At 44.6% G+C, this 12,876-nt stretch overlaps 1 long non-coding RNA gene across 1 annotated transcript; it reads left to right on the forward strand.

Annotated features, from left to right (window-relative positions):
- The first annotated feature begins 7,957 nt into the window (after nt 1–7,957).
- On the forward strand, nt 7,958–12,339 carry LOC115032811. Its single transcript, XR_003838474.1, has 3 exons — nt 7,958–8,032; nt 8,460–8,561; nt 11,311–12,339. It is a non-coding gene; the product is annotated as an uncharacterized LOC115032811 (long non-coding RNA).
- The last annotated feature ends 537 nt before the right edge of the window (nt 12,340–12,876 follow it).

Raw genomic sequence — 12,876 nt, forward strand, 5'->3', positions numbered from 1 at the left:
TTTTTCCTTTCCTATGGCCCAATTCCATCCACACGCGGGATGAACAAAGGTCCTATATTTTGCATCATACAGGTGACCAAAGAGGAACGTTCAGGTGTGTCAGTAGGGGGTGATAGAAAATTCCAGAACATTTGCAGGCTAGACCTGCAGGCTGTCTTGTGCTCCGTCGGTTTTCTTCCAACTGCATGAAAAGAACAAAGTAGGCTGTTCCATTGTCCACAATGGTAGCCAAGTGACTGATGGCAGCTTTGATGGCTTATATGAACCATCGCTTACTTCAAGGCACTTCCTGGCAGAGTTCAAAACATTTCTAAAGCCAAGGGGAGCCACCTAACTATAGCCATTTAGAAAATGAAATGTCCAGAAGGTAATTATTAGGATCAATGAACAATGTGTCAGTTGGAGGGAGGAGTGTTAACTTCTTTTCCAGGCTTTTTAAAATGAAGAATTATAAGAACCTGGGGCTAGAAAGATGGCTCTGATGGTCAAGAACACTCACTGAACCCCTGAAACCCTGGCTTCACCTCAGCATACCCCCACAAAAAAATATTGAAGAGAATAGAATTGAAAATATTGTATAAACTTCTTGGGAGTGTCATCTTTGTGAGCAGGTACCCTCTTGATTTCCGTAAGAATTACCCCTTAACACTAACAGGTTCACTAGTCCGTGTTTCTGTAACACCGGTCGGTCAGGGTCCATAGATGGCAGGCCTAGGCTCCACGGTGATGTTTTGAAAAGTGTAAACATACTCGTTGTCTTCATATGGGTACTGGAGAGTCTCTGCAGTCTGTGGATAATGGTCATTTCTGGGGCATCTGTGAAGCTTCGTCTGTAAACAATGAAACATATCATCTATGACGGACCCAGTACAACTTATTCATAATGAATCTCAAAACCAACCAACCAAACAAAAAACAACCCAAACAAACAAACTAATTAGGAGAAACATAAATGTGTATGAATTTTAAGCATGAAATACATGAGGGGCAAAGAACCGTGTACTTTATGACGACTGGGTCAGGCCACTCCCACGAGGCTGCAGAGGAAGTCGGATCAGTGCCGCTGTGCAAAGCTCAGAGAAGACCTGGCCAAAAGGTTCCCACTGTCTTCCATGACCTACACGCCAAGGTCGTGTTACAACTGGTGGGGGGTGGGGGGATAGCATACTGCTAGTCAAATACAGCGCAGGTGCTCCTAAGAAACATTTAGCTTCGACATGTGATCCGTCGTGGTACATTATGAAGAAGATAATGTGAATCGAGCATCAACTATAATATCTGATGCATATGGAACAGAAAGCACTTCTAGCCAGAACTGTGGGGAAATCAAGAACAGGTGGACAGGATTAGCAAAATAAATCCAAGGTGCTAGTTTTAGGTCCTCATGGGACTTTTTTTTTTTTTTTTGTATTAAGGATTACTCAATGGACACAAATACAGAGGTTTTGGAGGCTGGATTGAGGAAGGACTTTTTCAATCTTTCCTCATCTGAGAGGATTGAGGTGATGTGTGGTGAGGGCATCGAGGATAAATCTAGAATCTAACATTGTTTTTCTTTCACCCTTGTTTTTCTTTCGAACATGATGTTTGTTTGTTTGTTTGTTTGTTTGTTTGTTTGTTTCGAGGCAGGGTTTCTCTGTATAGTCCTGGCTATCCTGGAACTCACTTTGTAGACCAGGCTGGCCTCAAACTAAGAAATCCACCTGCCTCTGCCTCCGAAGTGCTGGGATTAAAGGCGTGTGCTACCACTGCCTGGCAATTTTTTTTTTCTTTCATTTTTGGAGACAGGGTCTCCAGGTTGGCCTTAAACTCATGGCAAGCCTCCTGTCTTAGCCCCAGAGCACTGGATTACTGGCAAATGTCAATACAATTGGTTGTATATGATAATGTTTTGTTTTGTTTTAACATGTGTCTATTTGGTGCACAAGTGTGTGTGTGTGTGTGTGTGTGTGTTTTTCACATGTGTAGAGGTCAGAGGACAACTTGAGGGAGACAGGCCTTAATTCCATTGTGGGTTCCACAGGCTATTAGGGTAGTACAGTGCTTTTGCCCATTGAGCCATCTCTCTGGCCCCCAATTGCAAATTATTTTATATAGAAAATAATTCCAAAATGATAGCTTTCATTCTTTCTCTGTGCCCTTTAACACATACATTTCACAGAAAATCACGACTTATTTACACAGGAAGACCTGGAGGACCATGTTTCTCCTCAACAGCCTTTCTACAACAAAATTCAGCAAATGCAGGAGGGGAGGAATACAAAGAAACTCACTGATAAAGAACTCACTACTTATTCTCTTCATAAAATTATCTCTCAAGGTAATAAGCCGACTTTGAAACAGACAGTACTAAATTTTATAAAAAACCATTTTATGAAAAAGATCTCACTTAAGTGCCTTGGTTCTTAAAAGAATTCACAAATATTTCATGAATTTTGAAACAAATGAGACTAGAACTTAAGACTTTTTAAAAAAATTGATTTATTATGTATACAATGCTCTGCCTGTGCACCAGAAGAGGGCGCCAGATCTCACTCCAGATGGTTATGAGCTACCATGTGGTTGCTGGGAATTGAACTCAGGACCTTAACCTCTGAGCCATCTTTCCAGCTCCCAGAACTTAAGACTTTCAAACACTGAGTTTACTAATATAGTTATCTCTTCCCCCTCATCCACATCTCTGAGTTCCCATTAGCAACTCCTAGACCAACTCCTCACAGACGTTAGTAAGGCAAGGTCTGTTGCCAGGGGTGAACCTCAGTGAGTCACTTGTCCTCTCAAGCCTAAAGCCCCTTCTTTGTGACAAGGAGCAAGCTCAGTCCAGTGAGCAGTCAGTGAGACAATGGAAGTAACCGTACAGAAACAGGGCATATGGTGCACACCTTTACTCCCAGCATGCACTTGGGAAGCAGAAGCAGGCAGGTCTCTGAGAGTTTGAGGCCATCCTGGTCTACGCAGTGAGTTCCAGAACAGGTAGAGTTATATAGGGGGCTTTGTCTGTGCAGTTCACTGGGCATGCTCCACAGTACCTTAGGGTTTATCTGTCATTTCTCAAAATTTTCAAAAGAGCACAGGCGTGTAGGGCTGTCTACTCACACAGGCTCACACTACATACCTTAATGCTAGCACAGCCTTGTCTTCTCTGATGGGCCCTTATTACAAACTCCCCTTCCTCCCCTTCCCTGACACTGTTCTTTCCAGCCTCTTCACCTACATTTTCAGTCTTCCCTCCCTGTAGAATACCTTCCTCGGGGACATCTGTATTGATCCTCCAAGCCACCTCTGGTGCCATGAGGCCGTGATCCTTCCAACAGAATGAATCCTCCTTCTAGATACTTGAAGTGGTGGCCATTGTCTCCTACCTTGCAAAAATGTGCCACTTCCGTTTAGTTTTCTTCCAACTAGTAAGAGTCCGTTAAAAACCAAGGTCCAGGCACGTTATGCTTCTCATGCCCTTGGTCTCCAGTCCAGAGCCGCACTCCTGATAGGTGTATCACAAATATTCACTGAATGAATGAGTAATTGGCTACCCATAATAGGCGTAGAATGTGGGAACAGGAGATGTGAAATAAGTGTTAAGGGAGCCAGTGGGTGGGGTCAGGGGAGTATTGATGTGAGCTGACCTCACGTTTGAATCCTTGAGCCTGCCCTGTTTGGGCAGGGCAATGATCCAGGTAGATGTGGTTAATTATCTGGGCTACGGATTAAGCCGAGGGCATGAGATAGAACCAGGGAAGGGACCGTGCCAAAACGTGACTGTGTGTCCGTTCCAAAGTCATGCTGGAACTTATGCCATAAAAAAGGGAAGTGATTAATCATGAGGGCTGTGCCCTGGTGAGTGGGTTCAACTTCCTTATAAAAGAGGCGTCAGAGCTGCCTGGCTCTTTCATCTCTTCTGCCACATGAAGCAGAGCATCTGTGTCCCTCTGCCCTTTGACCTCACACCCTGTGAGGATGAAACAGAAAGGCACTGTCTTAGAGGGATGAGCCTCTAAGACAGACTCCAGTCTGATGTTGCCTTGATGATGGACTTCTCAGCCACAGAACTGTGAGAAATAAATGTCTGCCCTTTCTAAAAAGCACTAAACCCATGGCAATCTGCTGTAGACTAAGCAAGATTACAGCAAAACAAGACAGACGTGTAATACAGAGAGCAGTGATGGTTTGTTGAACTAAAGGCTGGAGAGGTCAGAAAACAGAAGGGGACAAAGTGGAGCCAGAACGGCAATGGAGAAGCGGAGAGTGAACTGTCCTCACCTGGACTCCATGGAGAAAATTCAGAGGCTCCACGAACTAGGACAGAAAACGTGCTTTGCCCTTTACTGAACTCTAAATGCAGCCTGCATGAATTGTGACTCCAGCAGCAAAGCCCACCAGCATGAGAGAGGTGTAGTAGGCCAATCTATGAAAGCAGGATTCTGAAGTGACTACAAGAGTCGGGCATAAAACCCATACCCATAATCCCAGCCACTCAGAAGAATTTCAAGCCACTAATATAGAAGTATTAGTTCTGTAGGTTTTCTTATACTCTTTCACACAGCATAAGCTATATAGCAAAGCCTTATCTTAAATAGACTAAAAATAGTAATTTAACAGGAAAAAGAACTTAAAGCCCAAAACTATGTGCAGGGACTGAGAAAGAAAACCAGCAGACAGAAGTTATGTTTGACTCTAGAAATGCATTTATTTCCTCCTGCCCATCAAACTCCAGGAAGGAACCAAAACCACTCTGTCTTTGTTTCCACTGTTCATCCTTTTTTTTTTTTTTTTTTTTAAATAAAGGTTTTATTTATTTTATGTATGTGAGTACACCGTCACTGTCCTCAGACTCACCAGAAGAGGGCATCAGATCCTATTGCTGTGGTTGTGAGCCACCATGTGGTTGTTGGGAATTGAACTCAGGACCTCTGGAAGAGCAGTCAGTGCTCTTAACCACTGAGCCATCTCTCCAGCCCCTCATCCTCCCATCTTAAGGCATTGGATGTTTTCTATTCATCTTAAGGCATTAGAAACAGTTCAAAGGAGATCCATTGTCTGGTTTACCTAGGACAGAGGATGGGCTTTTTCAGACACAACCAATGGTAAAGCTAGAAAGTTTGAGAGACATTGTAATAAGCTCATTGCCTTAGGAGCCCATCATACCAACTTTGTATAAGACTAGCCTAAACATACTTACATTAAGAAAAGCAGTGTCGGGGCTAGAGAGATGGCTTGTGGGTTAAGAACACTTGCTTTTAACTGGTCCGCTTCCAGAGGATCCAGTTTGATTCCCAGCATCTAAACTGCAGCCCATGACTGTCTGAAACTTCAGATCTAGGAGATCTGGAGCCCTCTTCTGGCCTCTGAGGACACCAGGCGCACACACGGTGCATAGACAGACATGCAAACAAAACACTCATACACACACACACACACACACACACACACACACACACACACACACAAATAAACTTTAAAAGTATTGTTTAAGGTTTCTTTAAGATATGAGTCAATCTGTTCTTTCCACGAGGTGGATGGACAGTCTTCCTCTCTAACGGTCAGAGAGTACAGGTGTAGTATTAGCAATTGCCTGACCTTGTATCCATGGTTCTACCGTTTGCAGTCTTGACACATTCACAGATCATGCAATCCTCAGAACTGTGTGAGATAAATTTATCACAAAACCACTGAAGGAATCCAGCCCCTGAAGACTTGTTGGCTTTATTTCTCGAAGCAAGTGAAGCCTCCTAGCACCGGCTGCCAAACACTGAAATACTGTCTGTTAGCGATATGAGTGGTTGTTGCTATGTAGAGATTATGCAAAGCTCCAAGTTTCTTTCTTTTGCAACGTCCATGAGCTCAGCGCACTCTGGCATTGTTTTGATAGGCACTCAGTTAAGGTGATGGTTTACATATTTTTAAAAGGTGTGCAAGTCAACAATTGTTCAAAACTAGATTAAGAATAGCAATAACTTGCAAATCAGAATGTGTGGCTTGTAGTAAAAAAAAAAAAGAAAGGAAAGGAAAGAAAAAGAAAAAACTGCTTCTAGATGATTATCTAATCGGAAAAATCTACACTTGGTGTGTGTACCCTTGTTAGTCAAAGACAAATTGACACACCCATGTAAGTAGATGTTGATCAATCCAGGAATCTTGCAGGGGTACAGGAATGGAGAAAACCTGGATACACAAACCAGGGCAGTCAATTTAAAGAATTCAGGCAACAGAGAGGCCAGGCCCTGTCAGCTTTTATTGGTCTTACAATTCACTGCCACCCCTCTCCCTGTAGCCATGGCAACACCCACAACCAAGGCGTTCCAAAATTCACCTTTGGATATCCAGGATCCACCGAATGTGCACCTACGCACCTCAAATAAAACCAAGATATCACCACCCACTGAACTAAAACAACCCTGACCTCTTTTCCGTTTTCCAGATTTCTAATCCAACCAGGGAACTTTTTTTTTTTTTTCATTCTTTCACCACAGAAAAGAGGCTAAGTCCTGAAGTACGACTTTTTTTGGATAAATTCTTTTGTAGCGGGAGTGGACATCAGAGAAGGATGAAAACCGGATGCACACACAAAACATTTGCCTTAAAAAGGCAAATAAGTTGATACAATCAAAATCCAATTCTCGTAGCACGCCTGTGGGGCGAACTGTTTTGCCCCTATCTCTGGAGCGGAGAAACAGTTTCCAGCGCGGCCGCTTGGAGCACAGTTATAATAAAACAAAACGCATTAGGAGCCCGCGGGATCGTGCACAGCTCGAGCAAAAAATGACGTATTCGGGCGAGCTTTCCAGAAGGATCCTGCAGCTCGAGCAAGATGCGCAAACAGCGAGTCTCCTTTCTGCTGGTAGAGACGGAATCGAATCCTGTCCCCGGGTGCCCAGCCCACGACGCAAACCAAGCAGCTTTATTAGGGCGCTATCAAAACGCCTCCTCGGGCGCCCTCTTTCCCTGGTGACCAATTGTGCCCGGGGCGCCAGCCCGGAGCATTTAGCTTTCCCTCTCCATCCACATCCCTGGGACCGGTTCAGAAACAACCCACAGCCAAGAAAAATAAAGGCGTGAACCCAAATAAAACTGCTCTCGCAGAGCCTTTTTCGACTGGTCAAAGCCGTGGAAAAACCTGAGCCCCGGCCTGCGCGCCTTGCCCCTAGTAAAGATGGCGGCCATAGGCGGAGCCGCTCCCTCCGGAAATCCGCCGGTTGCCCCGCCAACCAGGACCATTCACGCGGAGCCCTCCACGCCCGCCGCGGCTTGACGCATTGCAGGTGCGGAGCGGCCAATCAGGCAGCTCGACTCTTTCCGGCCAACCACTGCAGGGTCTCTCTGGCCTATCAGAGAGTCCTTGTCCAACTCAAGGAGGAAAGAAACCTCAGCAGCGCCAACTAAGCACCCGGCTAGCGAGCGCGTTCGGAGGGGTGTGTGGCCATAGCCATGTGCTCCTCCGCGGAGAGATATAGTACCCTCGCCCCGCCCGGACCCGCCCCGCCCCACCCCGCCCGGACCCGCCCGTCAGTGTTGCAGGGTGTGAGGCTTGCTCTTCCTCCCCGCTACGTGGGCTTTAGACCCTCAGAAATGCATAATTGACCTACATCTATTAAGTCCCTGTGATGTGTTCTGTGTCCCCCCTAAAGGGAAGATGTGGAGCGACCCTCGCTGATTCCCGTCCTCGCAGGTGGCGCTTCTTTGCAGTCGCCAGGCGCGTTAGGGAAAACAATTGCCAGCAAGGAAGGAGAAAAACTTCCCACATCCTAAAATCCTTGCTCGGGTTGATCCCTTGTTTAGGAGCGCAGGGCTCAGCACCCCGACTCTCGGAGAAGAACCCTCATGTTCACTTCTGTTTCTAGAAGGACCAATGTCCCTCCCTATCTCCCCCAAGGCTAGGTGCCCCCGAGGGGCTAGAAATGAGGGTTTGATACAAACAATCCGGTGGCCAGCTCTTTCACCACAGTTTGCTCAGGTACGGTGAAAACTGTCACGCCTTAACTCACAGCAATTTGAGAAGCGGAGCCCGGAACCAGATCTAGCTGGGTTTCAACTACAGGTATGGCTCACTTTCTGGAGCCAGACTAACAGCTGTGAGGTTGCACTGGGGAACAGTAACTTCACAGCCCAGGAATCAAGAAAACCTGCGGGGAAGAAATGCTACCTGGTTATAATCACTGCTCTACGAACCCAGCTAAGAAAATGAAATCTTGTGGATTTCTTGAAATTCCCAATTTAACCTCCAAACATCTGTGGTTTTGACACATGAGGGTTTGGATTATCTGATTTTTTCCTGCAACTATCCTTCTTCGAAGCGTATGTTGTAATGGGCTTCTCTGGCATTCCTCCAGGTGCCTGCCTTGTCTTCATGTGAAACTCGTTCTTTGATCTAAAGGGATAGTCACCAGTTTATTACTGTTTCTTAAACGCAAAGATTTGTTCAGAAATACCTCCCCATAGAAACAGTACATCACATTTCTTTCCAGGTGTCCCTGGAGTGGGAAGTGTCTACTGTGACTTGTTCATGTCAAGCCAGATCCTGATGTTAGAAAGAGATCCCAGAATGCTAACAAGTTGAGAATTCTTGGGTAAGTTCCCTTATGCCTGGACCTCTGTTCTCTAGATTGCGGAATGAAAAGATCAGATTAGACAGCTTCCAGATTGCTTTCCAGCTGTAGTATTTGATCCTGCTATGAAGAAATTGAACCCTAACCTAATTGTGTCATATTTAGAACTGTATTTAGAACTATTCCTGTTTCTAGTACTTTCAGCTTTTCAAAGTTGCTTTAAAATTTTTTTTTCCTCTTTTTTTGGTTTTTCAAGACAGGGTTTCTCTGTATAGCTCTGGCTGTCCTGGAACTCACTTTGTAGACCTGGCTGGCCTCGAACTCAGAAATCCGCCTGCCTCTGCCCCAGGATCAGTGAATTATACCCTTGACCTGTGAGTGCCTTCGAGATGGGGGCCTCTTCAATATGTGCTTATATTTTCTACACACAGTAAATTGGCTTTTGAGCTCTAGTCCAGAGAAGGTCCACTGAAGGAGGGAAGGAATGGTTTTATTCCATTCCAGGTCAGTGGTAGAAGAGCCTAGAGTTGATCTGATGAATTACCAAAAAAAAAAAAAAAAAAAAAAAGCAACTAGTAAAACGTCTGCAGTGTAGAGGTTACAGCTCCTCTTCTTGACTTATCTCTAATTTTGGTTTTTAAATTAAGGGCATGTCATGGAAGAATCATAGATATTAAATAACTATACTCTCTTTAGAATGCATGACTTTGTTTTGAAGAATACCAAGATTTAGAAGAAACTTTTTTTAAAAAAACGAAACAGGGCTGGCGAGATGGCTCAGCAGGTAAGAGCACTGACTGCTCTTCCCCAGGTCCTGAGTTCAAATCCCAGCAACCACATGATGGCTCACAACACACCCTCTTCTGGTGTGTCTGAAGACAGCTACAGTGTACTTATATATAATAATAAATAAATCTTTGGGCTGGAGCTAGCAGGGGCTGAGCAAGTGCAATTGACTGGAGTGAGCAGGGTTGACTGGAGCAAGCAGAGGTCCTAAAAATTCAGTTTCCAACAACTACATGAAGGCTCACAACCATCTGTACAGCTACAGTGTACTCACATACATAAAATAAATAAATCCTTAAAAAACCAAAACAAGCTGGGTGTGGTGGCACACGCCTTTAATCCCAGCACTCGGGAGGCAGAGGCAGGCCTGGTCTACAAAGTGAGTTCCAGGACAGCCAGGGCTATACAGAGAAACCCTGTCTCGAAAAACCAAAAAAAAACCCAAACAAACAAAAAAAAAACCAAAAAAACACCAAACCAAAACAATGTGAGTCGTTCAAACACTTCATTGGTGTTCCGTCTTGTTGCTTCTCTGGCCTTTTGTGAAGAGACAGTGTCCTCTCCCAGCTTTTGACTGTCTCTTTTTCCCTACCTTTTTTTTTTTTTGGTAATTTGGAGGAATAAATATCAGGATCACTTCTTGAGTAGACATGGCCTCCTCTGGTCTGACTAATTTATACAAGTGCCTTAAGACACAGTGGCACTCTATACTCTCAATCACAGAAAGGCTCCCTGGCCTGACTTTCCCCTTTTCCTGAGAAGAAACTGAACTCCTGAGAGTGAGAAGCAGGGGCTGGCGCAAGCTTTGGGATCTCGCTACACTACTGATTCCTTTGACTTTGGACCTCTGAAAACATTGTACTCAAAGAGCCGTTGTAATAAGGAAAGCGGGGAGTGTTATCATTCTCAGGACCTCCCAGTGATTATGGGAAAGCCTACGATGATTCGATTCACTTTGGACTTTGTTATTTCACTTGAGGACTGGCTGTGCAGAAGTGTTCTCTCCCAGCTAGGCCTTATCTATATACTGCTGGTTTAAAATCTTTGACCTTCATCTAAGTTGCTGACACCGTCTTGTGTTAAGCCTTAAGGTCTCTCTGCTTCTCTCCTCTTCAGGGTGGCCCTATTTCCTTTCCTCAATCCCAGAAGATCACAGAGAAGTGGTTTTTTTTTTTTTTTTTTTTTTTTAAGATGGTTAGCAAAAGAATGTAGCTACACAATTAACATTTTGTGTAACATTCTGAAGTTGTTTTTTTTTTAAGAAAATGGTAAAGTGCTAATTAATAATAATCAATAGTCATGCACCCATATTCCCAGAGCTTAAGAAACTGAGGCAGGAGGATGATAAGCTTGGGATCAGCCTGGGCTACATAAAGATAGTGAGGATGTAGGGAGAGGAGGAGAAGGGGAAGGAAAAGAAGACAAAAGAAAATATGGGAGTGGTGTGTATGTGTGTGTGTGTGTGTAGTCCAGTTGATAGTGTGCTTTCCTTGAACACATGGAAGCTCTTGGTTCAAATCCAACATGGTAGTATATACCTGTCATCCCAGAATTGGGGAGTATAAACAGGAGGGTCAAAAGGTCACAATTTTATTTTCATTTCACATTATGCAACTTTTAGCTGGCGTCTTCAGTTCTTTTCCAGGTGGTTCCACAGGTATGGCTGGGCTTGTTTAACCCACTGTGCTCTTTCCCAGATCAAAGTGCTCACTGCCTGGCTTTAACAGCACACTGACTCCCTAACTGAGCAAAAATCCAGAGGGTAGGAATGGCCAGGCCTTGGAGGCCTGTGGTCCTGCCATCCGGAACATGGGCTGCAGTCTGCATTGCAAACCACAGAGAGAAAACACAGAGCTGGGTGCTTTTGTTTAGCCTCTGCCTTGCTTTAGAGTTTGAACGTTGAAAATGCTTCTATGAAAAGCACTCACTAGAGCATCTACAGTAAGGTTTTCGTGTTGCAGTTGAGTTCTGATTGTTTTCCCAGGTTTCCAACTTGATGTGAAACAAGCACTCCTCTGAAACTGTGTTCAACACGTAGAGCTGGAGCACCAAAATCAGTGGTCTTGAGTCACAAATCTCCTGGGCTTTGGAAGACATCGATGACCCAGCAGCATGCCTTAGGAGTGGTGGCATGGTGGGGAGCTCAGGAGCCCAGGGCTTCTGACCTTTGGAGCCTGCCTGTTGAGGGTGCTAATTCTCCTACTGCTCACCCCTCCTACTTGATCCTTCAGCTCTTCACTTTTGGTTCTGAATTGACTTCAGACTTACTCTGCTGTTTTGGCAGACTGATCTTTCAAAGACTGAAGGGAAGAAGCACAGTCTTTGTATGTCTCTGAAGCTTATTGTTTGCAAGCTAATTCCACGTGTGTTTTCCCTCGCATGTAACCCTCACACCAAGCCCAAGGTGTATCATCATTACACCGGTTTCACAGATTAAATAGTTGGTACTGGGGAGCAAAGGAAACAAGCAACCTTGGAAACTACACGATGCTGTTTTACAATTTTGTCTTTTGCTTGGGAAGTCACTGTTTCTTTGTCAGAACTAAATGAAAAAAGCCCAGTAGCCTGCCATTGAAACAGTGCAGAATTTCTGCATTTCATTTGGCTTATAGAAGAGGATGTGAAATGGAAGGGAGTGTAGCTATACTCATTTGTACAATGGAAAACGCACTTAAAAGGACTTCTTTTCATTGATCACGTAAATCAGCCATGCTATTGTGATGCCTAGAGTTGGTTAATTGGTCAATGGCTCAGAGGATAAATAAAACTCCAGAAGCCTCTTCATTAGATTTGGGCAGAGAGATAGCTTTTTCAAAGTCCAATTTGCCTTTAGTATTTATTTCCTTCATTATAAAAAGCAAGGAATGGAGCTAGTTATGTAACGTCCCGAAGAGAACTGCAGACAAAGATGGATCAGCCTTTTGGCTACCCCATTAGGGCAGAAGGCACAGGTCAGAGTCAAAGCAGGGACAGTTGAGCATGTTCTTGGAGCCATGTGAGGGTACCACCAAATTAGGAAAGAGAGATTTTGTGGTAGGTCATCAATAAAGAGACTTCTTTTGCTTTGTTCAATTTAATTTCTACGTCTTCTGTTCTCTACGGTTCCAGAAGTGACTGCACTACATCTAATTCAATAATCTATTAATATTGGTTGAGCCAAAACTACTGTGGTTTGAATATGCTCTACCCAGGGAGTGACTAATACTATTTGAAGTGTGGCCTTGAAGTAGGTGTGGCCTTGTTGAAGGAAGTGTGTCACTGTGGGCATGGGCTTTAAGACCCTCATCCTAGCTGCCTGGAGTCCAGTTTTCTCCTAGCAGCCTTCAAATGAAGATGCAGAACCCTCAGCTCCTCCTGTACCATGCCTGCCTGGACACTGCCATGATCCTTCCTTGATGATAATGGACTGAACCTCTGAGCCTGTAACACAGCCCCGATTAAATTACTGTCCTTATAAGAGTTACCTTGGAGCCGGGCTTGGTGGCGCACGCCTTTAATCCCAGCACTTGAGAGGCAGAGGCAGACGGATTTCTGAGTTCGAGGCCAGCCT

Source organism: Mus caroli, chromosome 12, assembly GCF_900094665.2.
Source record: "Mus caroli chromosome 12, CAROLI_EIJ_v1.1, whole genome shotgun sequence".
NCBI lineage: Eukaryota > Metazoa > Chordata > Mammalia > Rodentia > Muridae > Mus > Mus caroli.